General features: G+C 41.5%; 1 protein-coding gene across 3 annotated transcripts in view; it reads left to right on the forward strand.

Annotated features, from left to right (window-relative positions):
* The window catches only part of B3GNT2 (UDP-GlcNAc:betaGal beta-1,3-N-acetylglucosaminyltransferase 2), a 124,340-nt gene that overhangs the window by 81,151 nt on the left and 29,285 nt on the right, over positions 1–13,904 (forward strand). For 2 of the 3 annotated variants that reach the window (XM_069234206.1, XM_069234207.1), the window contains exon 2: positions 2,019–2,124. The exons of the other annotated variant lie outside the window; for it this stretch is intronic. The gene's annotated coding sequence lies outside the window, so the exon portion shown is untranslated. The remainder of the gene's footprint in view (positions 1–2,018; positions 2,125–13,904) is intronic. 3 annotated transcript variants of the gene reach the window in all.

Raw genomic sequence — 13,904 nt, forward strand, 5'->3', positions numbered from 1 at the left:
CTTTGCCAAATATATATCTAATGCATGAATACATTATACTGGTGGATAAAGCGCTGCTGGGTTCCAAAAAATAGTGAATGCACTCAACACATGCAATAAAACTATCGTTTGAAGGTGAATATTGACAGAGCCTCGGTAATATATTTTGATGGAAAAAAAGGCAGTTTTTCTTGGCAAATAAGTGTTCCTTCAGGAGTGAGGCATTCAATCTTGCCCTAATTCAGGTGTTAGCGTGCATCCTTTGCTAAAATTGAAGCAGCCAAACTTGCTTTTTAAAGTAATCATAATCTTATAGTTTGAAAATGTTTTTGCAAACTGTACTGTACAGCCCATTCGTTAAGCCACTGACGACTGTATTGAAAGCAAAAAAGCAGATGATTTTTTTACGGCAGCCTCTGCAGAAACTGTTGCCCACTAACCTACTTGATGTCTTTTAGATCAGCATTGGTAGGTGCATTAGGTATTCTTTACTTTGCTAAAATTTGGCAGCTCTGCAATGAGTGAGTTATTACATTTGGAATGGGGTTAAGTAACTCAACCAATACCAGCCAAAATGACAAATCCTGAACAGTATCTAATATTAGATCTTATGGTGAAAATTAAATTGTTCTTTTTTTTAGACTCTAGTGAATTTCGCACTACTGGGGCAGCCCTACATATTTATTTGTTTTCAGGGCACCTCAAAAGGATTCTTTTGACGTATTGTCAAATATGTTATATTATTAGATGTCAAATTGTTTAGCAGCATCAGATGTTTATGAGGGTTTTGCTAACTTTAAAAGGACATCTGCATTGTATAACGATAAAACGTAACTTTGGCAAATAGCCTAATAAATTACTATATTCTTTGGCAGTACTGGCATGGAGAAAGTGTAAACATGAATAAAATATTGTGAAACCACTTTTTAAAGAGAATCTTTTTCTTTCAAATTAAAACATTTCATCTGCATAGAAATAGATCGGCGTGCAATTTGTTGAATATTCGCGGTGGTGTCATATCGCAGCGCATTGCTTTTATTTTATTTCGTATTAGGCCAGCAAACACTAACTTTATATTAAAAAAATTGCTGTGTGCCGGTTTTAAAAAACACTATTTTAAAAGAAGAAACAAACAAGCATCGACAAAGCCAATCGGTTCGGCATTTAAAAGTTATGTGCAACTTCTGGCTTTGCAAATGCTTTTTTTTTTTTTTGTAAATGCTGTTCCATGATGGGGAAGGAAAAGGGTAGTAGTGGAGGGTGGAGTCTTAGTAAATCAGTGCTCCTGAACGATGGGGCAGCAGCAGTGGATGGGGTTAAAAATGAAGAAGCCATTGGAATAGCTGTGGGGTGAAGGGACGAGCAACAAGGAGAGCGGAGGTAGAGTCAGGGAACAGCTTACAAGTGAGGGAGCAAGAAAACACATGCACTCCATTGATTGGTAGAATAAGAAGAAAGTAGCTCCCTGAATGCATGCAGTGGAAGGATGCACATCGTTCATTCAGGAAACCGTAATGAAGACATTATCCAGTGGGAGGACAAACCAAGAATAGAGAAAAAAAAAACATTGAATAAGCAGCATGGAAATGAGATAGACAAAGCCATCCAATCAAGAGCAAGGGTCTGACTCAGTGTCCATTTTAGGTGTATATATTAATTATATTTCACACAATAGCTCTTTTACAACGGACCTCTAAAGACGAGAGCATTAAAAAAACATGCTCATTCTTACGATACTGTATTGATGAGGTTGTCATTGGCTCAATATAATGAATGGTTTTATTAAATGGTAAAATAAATACATTCAGCACTGGTGATCTGAGGCGGTTGCTCCTGCAGTTACCTGAGTGGTACTTACCAATTGAGGAAAGAAGAGTTTTTGTTAAAATGTGGGTTAAAGGGTTATCTCTTACATGTAAAACAGTTTTGAAGGTCTCATGGTGGCTTGTTAATGCACTATTTACCTTTTTTTATAGATTGATTTTACGTTGTCTCAGACGGTAACACCTGATGTTTCTTCTCTTTTGCATATCCTACAGGTCTGACCTAGTACTAGTCCTCGGGGAACTGTATACTCATTCTTCAGTGAAGGTGGAGAACCTCCAGAATTCTGGTTCTTTAGTTGCAGTGTAGCCTGATGCAGTGGTGAGTCAAAATACAGTTGTAATCATAATTTTGATAAAATGAGACCCAAACTAGTTTAGGCCATGGAGCCACTTTAAGTGCAGGATTATTTTTTTGTTGATAAAATAGTGAACCTTTGAGTTCCTATCACTTGCTTTTCAGTTTCTTTTTTTTTTTTTTTTTTTTTTTTTTTTTAAGGATGATGGGGTCCAGAAAAAAGTATGAATGTCTTTCCTTTTGCACATCCCTAAATTGAACAAAGGGCAAACTGATGTTACTATTGCAACACTGTATATTCATTTTGTTCCCTCTGCTGTTGCCGTGTTGGTTGCACGTTGGCAGCCTCCAAGTGCTACCATGCCCTAGATCTGCTTCTATAGGGCTCAGTTACATTTTAGCTGTGTGTACATAATAATGTCACACACTCTAATTACTTTTGACTTCTTTCCGTGGCTGAAGAAAATCTGAAGGTGCTTCTGTGCTGAGTAGTGCATTTGTTTTGCCATGTATTCCAATCACATTTATCAAATTTTGGAGCCATGTTTGCGAGCCACGCGAAAGAACACGTTTCCCAATACTTTCCTGGCTTTCCTTTTTAGGTCGAAGCCAACCAGACAGCACAGCTATCTGGTTGTTAAAGACTTCTTTGGGACATTCTGGAAGCTGACCAAACTGCTAATTTCTTACCATTGGCTTTGTGGTTTGTACCTCACATAAGCTTGCTTTCTGTTTCCTGATTTTATTTGTTTAGGCTGTAAAGCATGTTTTCCCCCTCCTAAGTAGCATAGTCTGTTTGCCAACTCATACTAGCCCCGTGCATTCTTCCACAAGTACTTGCTTTCTGTAAACAGGCCTTTAATTTTTGTTCTTATCTTCTCACATTTGCTGTGTATTCAAAAGACAGAGGTCAAATTGCAGGATCTGTCTTCCATGGAGCTTGGTATTTACTTTTATTCCTCGGACTTTAAAGTGAGAGGATTTATGTGACAATCTGAGGTGTGAAAGGCAAGGCTTTCCTCGCACACAACAAAACTGAAATGTCTGTAAATGCACTGTGCACATTTCAGAATAAATCATAATTAGAAAAGCACAAAAGAACACATTTGTATTTTGTATTTCTTAAGTGTGGAATGAAACGCATATTTTAAAACAAACAATACACTGGGTGATGCTGTTTCCCCACTATTGTTTGTGCACTGTATAGTTTTATCAGTAAAACTGTATGTCTGTGCCAGTGTAATTGTCATTTCAATTGAAAATGTGTTGCCTGTAATGGGTAGTCCACCTGTAATGGTACACCATGCATACTCCACTTTATGCCACTCCAAGACTCTATACTCCATGAAATGCCCCTATACTCTATGCCACACTACTGTGCACCGCGCCACTCTACTCTGACGCTTTACTCTGCTCGACGCCACTCTACTCTGACACTTTACTCCACTCTATGCTACTCTACTCCATGCCTATGCCACTCTACACTGAAACTACTTCACCTTATGCTTTTCCCCTGCACAAAACTAACATTTAGCCATGCTAAACAGCAGCCACACTGGTGTACAACATGGCCAAATCACATTGTCAAAGCCAGTAGCTTTTGCCTAGGTGAGATCTATTGGCTTTGCCAATGCTTAGTTTAGTTTTTGGGGTGAGACAAGATTGGTTAAAAAAAAAAAAAGTACTTGCTTGGAATTAAGTTGTTGGGGGCCTCTATTCTGGCTCAGTTGAGTTACGAGCAAAGGAGTCAGAGAATGCTGATCTACGAAAATGCCCTGAGGCCTGAAGTAGCATCTCACGCTATTGGCATCAATGACCTCACCAGATGTGGGATCATACAACCTGTTACGTGATAATCTCCAGAAGAGGGATCCTGTGACCTGAAGATCTCCCAGGAACACTCATTAAGGAAGTAACCCAATTTTAATGATTTCAACATTAACAAAATCGTTTCTAATGCAGGTACATCTGTTTTAGTTACTGTACATAGATTTCTTACAGTGCAGCTATGGTATGCCAGGGGTGTAGCAATGGTGTAACTAGAAGCAGTATCATGTGGCTAAATACAACCTCCTCTGCACAAGTAAAGCCTCAAAGACCCATGCAAAGCACTCGTACACACAGGCACAAGCACCATAAGCCAAATCGATACTTCAGCTGCTCAGACTCTGCCGTTGCATATCCCTGGGGGCTGCCCCAAATGCCTTAGTACTGCCTCAGATGTGTAGGTACATCCATTATTTTTTAGATGCATTTAAGGCATTGCATGCCCTGGTTCACAAGCACACACCCAATGCAGCTTCAGAAGTACGCATATATCCCTAAATTCTCATGTAGCATCACATTCCTGCTGAAGCCTTGTACTATGATATAGATTAAGATGCCCTGTTCAGCCACACAAAGCTCTTGCCAGAGCACCTCCCCCATACTTGCTCTCTTGTACCTGTGGAATTACTTAAGTGTAAGGGAACCAAAGAGGGCCCATTGTTGACAGAAGGAAATAGCCCTGTGGCCATGGAGAAATGGACCCTACTCCACGCTCTCTGCCGAGGAGGTGTGAGGGTCCCAAGTGGGAAGGATATGCCCAGATGTGGGTCCTGTGCTTGCTATGCCACCAGGTTCAAGCTAGTCTGGCTGATGAAGGGTGATACCCTGAAACCGGTCACAGGATGCTTGTTTCTGGTCCAGGGAAGACCTGGCCTGGCAGTTCAGGCTGGACTGTTCCCATGGGGAGCAGGTTCAAGACTGATTTGCATATGGCTGGGTCCAAACTGGAATGGCATGGCAAGCAAAAAAAACTGATGGATTAAATCCAGATCTGTGACTGGGGGTGAATGTTTGATTTGCTCTGCATTCTGTCCATCAACTGTTTTAGCCTTCTCATGAAAAAGCACATGGTGCTTTGACCACACCAACATAGGACAAGAATCTTAACTTTTCTCCCTAGTCTAACTCCTCAGAAGAAGTTCTTGCTGTGTCACTAAAGTAATTGTAGCCGTCAAACAGCCTCCGATGTCCTTTTGAGAAGCTAATACAGATGGTGAAATGTGGGAACTAGAGAAAGTAACCATGATGGGTGAGATCTCAGTTTTGTTTTTGCTTCTGGAGTTTCAATACTTGATAGTCAGAGGATCTGATGAAGCTGCTTTGGCTAATGAGGGTCAAGGCAGAGGTATTGGCCTTGTTTCTGACAAGACAGGCGACGAGTGTGGAGAAGTGGAAACTACACCCAGCCATCTTACCTAGCACTACATAACGCATCATATATTCGGGAGAAAACGAGAACTATTCCTGCTAGGGGAATGGTTTTTGCTAGAGAGGGACAACTATACTACAGTTTATTTAACCACATACTAGGTATAACTTCGATTGGGGGATAATCAATGCCTTAAGGTGCAGTGAGGCCGTTATGTTCTCTCAAGTAGCTGTTAATAAACACGTCTATTGGTGGAAATATTTATTTGATACTTTTTCTAGGATAGTTTGCCAGTTACTGTCCTCTTCCTCCTCCTCCAATGGGTGCCCTCCCCGGGGCTTCCCCCGATACACTTGATGTCTCAGGCAGTATTGCTTCTGAAATAAACTGAGCTGGCGGCAGGATAGATGATTCTGAATCAGCGGGTGCTGAAGACTGATACAGGGTTGAGTCAGACAATATCTGTCCATCAGCATCAGCTGCCAGATATTGCATTGCAAGCCAAAAAACCCAGACACGATTCAAGCACATAGCTACCGGTTGAGAGGAACTCTGGTATGGACCGGAAATACTCCTGTAGCCTCTTCCATTCTGCAGGTCCACTCAGGATCACACGGTGCCCCTTCTTAAGAGGACATTGAATCCCTGAAGGATGCAAGCCTGCCTTTGTGAGCTCCCACCCCAATCTGGAGTCCCAGTGTGACGCCAGTGTTCACCTGGCAATGGAAACATATCTGAGTTAAGCACACTTCCCTTTTTGCGAGCAACAGGTTTCTCCATTTCTGTAATAGTGGCCTTCCCTGAGCACGGCTCATCACATCATGGTTTAGACAAGTGTTGCAGCAGAACCTGTGGGACGCTTTGTCAGCTATGGGTGTTCGCCAACGTTGTCCCTACTCCTCCCTGGTAATAGACCTTAACTCAGTTGCATCTTTCTTCCTGAATTCCATTCATCCGCTTCTGACAATCTCTGTGTCCCCTCAGCCTTCTTGAAACTGGAGGGGTAGAAAAGATCATGGCTTTATCTCTGACATTTGATCCCAGGATTGGCCACACCGGAGCCCCTTCGCCCCCATCAGGATTAAAGGCAGAGGCAATTTTATTTGACATGGATGCTCTGAAGTAACCTATCGGCATGTCCATTCATGACTCCTGAACTGTTTTTAAATTGAGGATTGGGCGTTCACACCCAACACTGCCCCGCCTGCGACAGTGACTTGGCAACTGAAACGCTCCTCAGCCAGAGACCCTAAACCTCATGTTCGTGCGACAGCACTAAGGGGCCTGCAGGCTGCACCAGGTGTGCTTAGCTGGGTAGATAGAGTATACTGCTGGGTCTGGAAGGTGCTGACTACCCGGCCTCTCTCTGACTGAGGAAATTGCATGAGTGCCCAGGAGTGAGCTGGTCCACCCCAACAAGCTGCTCGATCAGACCTGGGCCGTCTGTTGATTTAATTTCATCACACTAGTGGTTGTTGTGGTTTTCCGTCATGGTCCAGCTGTTGGTGCTAAATTCGGTCTGTGTCTTGTCTCGAGGAACATGTGGCTCTCTTGCATCTCCCAAGAAACTGAATTTCCCACTTTCCAAGTTCTGTTAGTTGACCAAACTGAAGCTGATGCACATGATATGCATTAAGCACGTGCTTTCCTCACTGGCACGGTCTGTGGAATTATTTATGGTTTTATCCTTGCACCAGCAGGTGCCTAAGTCGGTATCAAGTAGTGCCCACTGGCACGGACTGCATTGCTTCAGTGGCCTACATCCATTCGGAACTGATGCATCATCCAGTTACGCTGAAATCCTGCATCAAAGTGTTATCAGCCTACAGATAGCATCGCACGGCTTGCGTTATTTTAGATAGCAATGGAGGTTTTTTTCACACTTACAACATGGTATGCCTCTGAAGCGGTTCAGAATCAATGTTGTCAATGAAGAATCCTCTTTCCTCCTACCTGAAGTCTGAGCACTCCTATTACACAAAAATGTTGAATGCATGCTTTCCTGAGATAAAGCCACCAAGGTTTGCCCATTGCCTACTAATGTTGTACATCCCTCGCCGCCATCAAATAGATGGAGTTTTCTTAGACAATTGCATACAGTCACTAACAGAACACGTGACAGAAACTGAAATAGTTGGCCCTTTGCAAATATACAGAGTTCTCATGAGAAAGGCACCAATGATATCCAGAAAAGGTACAAGAATAGACGCTGAGTTCACTATTTGCGAATCGTCGCCTAGAGCTCCCCAGCATAAAAGTGCATCTAAATACATCAGAAGCAGCACACCTGTATGCTGATGGTTAACTTGGGCACGAAAAATGGCATTAGAGAGCACGGTAATCTTAAGAACACTTGTGAGCAGTCTCTCCATTGGCAGTCATTGCAGTTGTCAGGCATTACATGTAGCTGGAATTCAGGGGATCAGTAGAGAAGCATTATCTTTGTATTGCAACAATGGACTGTGACCCAAATACAACTCTTCCATGTATATATTGAACCAACAGTGGCAAATAGACCCAGGGTACTCACCCGCTTTCCCATGTCCCGTAGACCTGCAGCATCCTCCTCAGGCTTTTCCCTTCTTGGGACTTTCCATTCTTCAATGATAGATTCTGGACCAACTTGTGGAAATGCGTACTCAGTCCTCGAGAGAGACTGATCCATCCTGAAATTGTAAGATGCCCCTAGTATTGTGGCAAAGCGAGACTGGGTATTTTCAACTCATGTTCAACTCCTACGGTTTGGGCTTAGATGTAAAGTTTTCCCCGGTTTCTTTGCTTCTGTAATTTAATATACTGGTAATAAAGATCTGGCATGGTAATTTCTGTAGTTGTACTGCCCTTTCATACTCCACGCTGTATAAGGAGTGGCTTTTTCAATCCAATTCTTTCTGGAAAAAAATCCAGTCTTTGATGCTTACATAACTGTGTCTCCACCCTCAATATCTCCGTTTGCAGGCTTGCATGATTTTTTGGATCAGCAGGACCAGTTCTGTTTATTCAGATGTGGGTTATATTGTGTGGTGGTATGTTTGTTTAGATGGGGATTCCTAAAATTGCAAATATTCTCTTTTAAATTTACATTTCCAGCACCTGTGCTTCTAGGGTGTGTATACTTATGAGACGTACTGTGGTTCACTTCATGGTAGATGCTCAGCGGCACTACCTTCATGAAGCTCCTTCCAGAGATTACTTTCAGCCGAATTACACAAAATGATAGTTATGAAAAGGTCGGGTGATAGAGCTGATTTTTACTGTAGAGATTGGTTTTCATGAATGTTGTCCTCCTTGTTCTAGGCTTGCGCAACTACAGTAAATCAAGTTGAACTTGATGCTTCATACAGTCGGTAAAGGCCTTTAAGCAATATTTTTCTACCACCTTGACAGATAATTTCTAGCTGAATTTGTCCAGGGGACCTTACAAGGCAATCCATCTAGGGCAGGGGTATACGACCTTTTCTGTAATAAGAGATAATTATAATTAATGAAAATCATCCTGAGTTACTAATCGTATTAGTTTTGTAATCGTGACCGCGTTAGACAAAGATTACTTGAGGGCTCACCACATGCAGAATTACTAGCAGTGATCACCTCAGTTCATCTGGCGGGGCTGCCAGCAGTAATGTAAAACTGTCTTGTCAATTTCGAATGCATCTGCAAGAGTAATACATAACAGCTGCAATGTCCTTGCACCAAGCTAATGGTATTACTAATGTCTCCCCATGCCTCATGATTTTATCACTCACATAACATGTTTAAATAGATTTTGGGAATTCGACCATTTTTCTCCAAACATCAGCTTGTGATTTGGGAAACTACACTCATTTTCGTCTCCAATACAAAGACTCGATTATATTAGTTCATCCAAGTAACTACTTAAAAGGATCTGGAGAGTTAGCAGTAGCCTACAAGCTATGCATGAAAGAAGCCTGGTCTATGGTGATCATCCTACCGGAATGGCAAATTAAGCCATTGCGGAAACATTACATGGCACCAGACGCAATATACGTCTTACTGGATGGTCCAAAATAGCCGATGCTGAAGCAAGCCTGCCTCACACCAAGGACCTAGAATAGTCTACCTTTAGGCCTACTTCTGACAACTAAGCCTCTTAACTATCCAGAATTCCCCCAAGTCCCAAAGTCTCATCTTTCGTCTCAACCAGTAACTCACTTTCTCCCTCCACCATACATTTGAACTCTGACATGTGTTGTCTTTATTCTTAATTGATATCTCTCCATTGTTCCTTCTATGTGAAGTGCTCTGAAGCCCGTACATGTAGGTCTGCCCTACAGTAAAAATCAAGAATGAATACTTTCCATTTATACCAAAGAAGATATGACTTAGGTCCTTGGTGTGGGGTTCTCTCTTTCTAATGTTCACTGCACATACTTCCCATTGATCCTCTGTGACCATAAAGATGTTTTCTTGTGTGTTAACTAGTTTGTGGTTATTCATAAGTCCTTTAAGGATGGGTTGACCTACCTTTGTTCCTGTGCCAAAGTGGGTGGCTTTTTCTTAATGAATTGATTTTTGACACCGGCAGACTGTGTTTGGTATCCTGCTTGTCTTTCCGTGTCAGGTTCTTTTTTGTTGATTGGTGGCTTCTTCTAAGCTTCGTTCGTCCGGGAAAAAAAAAATGCAATTATCGATTTCATCTAATTTGTATGAGTTTCTGTTTAGTGCCTACTAGTAGAACAGTAACTTGTGCTTCTTTCAATACATGGGCAAAATTAGGCCACTCCGGCTTGTCAGTTCTGTGGTGGAGGGCGGAGGTTTTCCCCCTAAGGCCTTCCTCATAGTTTCGACAGACACCTATGTTTTTTGGTTCTCTCTCTAGGTCGGTGTATTCTATTACACCCACTCATGTGGCGCAGTTTCTCAGGAGTCGCAGCACTACCTCATCATGGTCTCATCACGTGCTTTAAGTTGAAGTTTAAAAACACTCAGCCTACCGTTTATGCTCGGGCTCCATGATAACTTGAGTTTCTAAATAGTTGCATAAATTATTGGAAGTAGTTTTTATAAATGTGCACTCTTTGTGACACATTTACAAAGGCGGAAGTTTAACTGCAAGGCACTGAATCGCACGATTGCCCAAAAAAAGTGCCAATGTCTCGGTTTCGAAAGCCTTGGTAGTAGGAATGTGGGCCTAGTTTAACGACTCTAACTTGTATTTGGTCTTGCGTAATTATTCCTTTTTAATCTTTACATGAACAGTGCTGGTACAAACTCCAGTTTTTTGTGGCATGCCGCATACATCCCACGTTACTTAAGATTGTGTATGGATTTACTGATTTCCACTACTACATTAATGCCTTTTTTATCAAGCAAGACGTCTAACCAGGAGGGGGTTTGCACCTGGATCTGCAGTAAGCAAGTTTCAAGCATCGCCAAATGATCTCCCTTAAAACATTTATTTCACCCCTTAGTGGATGCCCGGTGAAAAGAAAAAAAATGATAGTGAGGTCAGAAGATCCAACCAGTTACCTTAGTGCACAGGGGTCCAACAAAGATAAAAATGCAGTAAACAGACTGAAGTTCCCATGGTCCTCGGGTACGTGGTAACAGGAATCGAGGGGGGGGGAGGGGGTATTTAGCCCTCTTGACCCCTCGTCCCCTTATTAACTCCCTGATTTTTGAGTGAGGGAGGAGTGCAGGCCGGGGCACCAGGGTCCTTTGTTTCTATTTTGACTGCAGTTAGACTAAGGTCCCCCTGCTCAGCAGCAGCCAATGTCAGACAGCGCCCCCAAGGGTCAAGCGTGCAATAATTCATACAGGTGGGATTGCATGACACCATTCAGAGCCGATCTTCCGCAATTAAAGAGAGCATTCATGGAACCTAGTACACAGCAGTTTTTCACCGTTTGAGAAACGACACAACTCCCAAAATATATTTAATTGAATCAAAAAATAACTCTGGGAACGTCTTTTGTTTTAGTTGACACTAACTGGAAAACAGACCTCTGTTATTTTTATTTTGAGTAAATGGAATATAGAAAATGACAACTCAACCTAAGATATCCTTTGAATATAGAAAAATCTGGAGAATTATTCCCATGTTTGTGCTTCTACCCTGTGCTTTTACGCCCATCTAACACGAAAGCTTCTATTAAAGAAATGAAAGTTGGAGAACATTGAAAAAACTCATGTTAAATGTATATTTGTTACAGAAATACGCACTTATTTAAACACATTTTGAAAATTCGTTTTTTTCCGCAATTACTGTGCGTTTTAGAGGGGTGGAGTATGAACTGGGAAGCAAATCGAAAACAAAGTATTCATTCAGTCTTTGAATCAGTCATTCTGTACATTTACAGGAGGGTCCTTACTTGTGAGAAAGATAGAGAGATGGTGGGTTCACCTACAAAATACCTTGGAGGTGTTGATTGATAGAACATAAAATATTGCTGTTCTGCACTTCAGAATTGTGAGTGTAGGCTGAAATCTCGCTTACACATTCAATCAAAATGTGTTATCATGAGAAAACTAGTTTGTCCGTCTGTGCCGTTGTCGGCCTCAACCATTATTCGTGCTTCAAGGATTTCAGTTCGTAATCACTATATTAGAACACGCGATTATTCACACCGAGGCAATGTAAATCTCCCTGGACCGTCCAAAGTTATTCCAGTCCCGGTGAGAATAGTTTTTTTACTCAGTCCTTTCTTTATTTTCTTTCCCTTCTGATGCTTGGACTTGCGTGTTTTTCCAATAGAAATGTACAACTACAGATTCGACAGTGCTAAAAAATACATAACTAGGTGAGCTACTCCGGTCTGGCAGGGGACATCCTCAAAGCTGTAAGATTTCTGCTACCTATGCCTGCAAGGATGTCTGTCTCCTCCCAGTGATTATCAGTCCACTCAAACTTACAAATCTGTGCTCTAGGTCTGACAATGTGAAAAGCTTTCTGCAGCTGTAGCAGTGGTGGCTGAACGTGGGGCGGGGGGTGAACGAGGGGTTGGGCTCTTTTCTCCCCGCAAGAACACTTGAGAAAAGAAAGTTGACTATGATGCTTTAGAAAGGAAGGTGGCCATTGACTCGCAGAGACTCGGCACTCTCCCTGCAGTTGCCCACACACATTTGTGTTAGCGCATCTGACCTTATTTGGTTAATTTATAAGGGGCGCGTTTGTAGGTCAGTGGACCTTTTGACTGTGCTTCGAGTAGTTGCCACCATGCGACCCCATACCAATACGAATCATTAGCACTAACAATCAATAACATCAGTAATCACTAGGAGTCAGTAATTTCCACACAGCATGACCTCTTGGCCATGAATAACCTCACCTTTATGTAAAAGTTAGAATGTTTTTTCCCCTATATTAACAATGTTAATGTCATGTAATTTAGTCTCAAAATCAAATGGTAAGCATACAGAAATAATACTGGCTGATCAAATCTCCTAAAGAAGCTCAGTTTAATCAAGGCTTGTACCACTAAACATTTTAATGTTACAGTACAAATCAACACCAAGAATAACTGCGCAAAAGAAATGGCATACATTTAGAGTCAGCAAAGAAAATATATCAATTGTTATTACATGTAGCAATCATCATCAGTGAGTAACCTAACTAACCTTCAGATTAGAATAGCAAGTTTGGACTTCATGCAAAACAATTTAGTCAACACAAATTGGGAAAAACATCTAACTATGGCTCTATCAAAATTAGCGGTTGGTACCTAGGGACAAAAGCAAATAGACATAACAATCAGTAACCTCGTCTTATACCTTTCTTCAGTATGGTTCAGCAAGCTTTGATATACTTCGTCAATTGGACATCAGTACGGCAGGGCATCGAAATTCAGCATTAAAGTTCAGGAAAAGCAAAGTCTCTGCATGCAGTTCTGAAAAGAATAATCTGAAAGTAGCCCTCTCTTCTCTGTGCTGTCTGACTAAGTTAGATTTCCTAAAAGTACTTCTCTGTGCAGTCTGACTAAGTTAGATTTCCTAAAACTACTTCCCACATTGCTATTGGTCAAAGAATCGTATGTTTACATTTAGTCCAATGAAAATAGAACCCGAATCTAAATTTACTAGTACACCGTTCACATGTCGATGATTGGCTCCTCTTCTCCTGTTCTGTCGTTGGGCTTGTCAGGTATCAATATTGTATCAGCTCGTACTCCAGTCAGTGCATCCATTGTCTACTCCTGGGAAGGTCGCCTTTATACACACACTACGTTATACATTGTATCCCTATCTAGTACAACATATTCTAGCAAGCAGTTCTCATGAGAGAATTCCAGCTACAAGCATTTGGTCAATACAGTGGAAATCACAATTTAATTCTCTAGCCATCTTATAAGTCACCTAAGCAATGCAGCTCAACATGAGGCCGTGCAAGTAGGCCCAAGAACTCGCTAAATTAAGGCCTACGATTAATAAAGCAGGTACATAATACATAACCCTTAATATGACATACTACCACATTAATCAAAACATGAGCTCTACATTTTACAGTAATAAGCTGTTAATAAGTGCACTTCATGAATATTTGTGGCCACTCAAGTAGGCGCAATTTCAAATGCGTGCATTTTTTCTCTATGATAACTCATTTTCTATGCAAATACAACACCCAGAACACATGAATATTCATTAGTAAAAT

Source organism: Pleurodeles waltl, chromosome 5 (assembly GCF_031143425.1).
Source record: "Pleurodeles waltl isolate 20211129_DDA chromosome 5, aPleWal1.hap1.20221129, whole genome shotgun sequence".
Lineage (NCBI taxonomy): Eukaryota > Metazoa > Chordata > Amphibia > Caudata > Salamandridae > Pleurodeles > Pleurodeles waltl.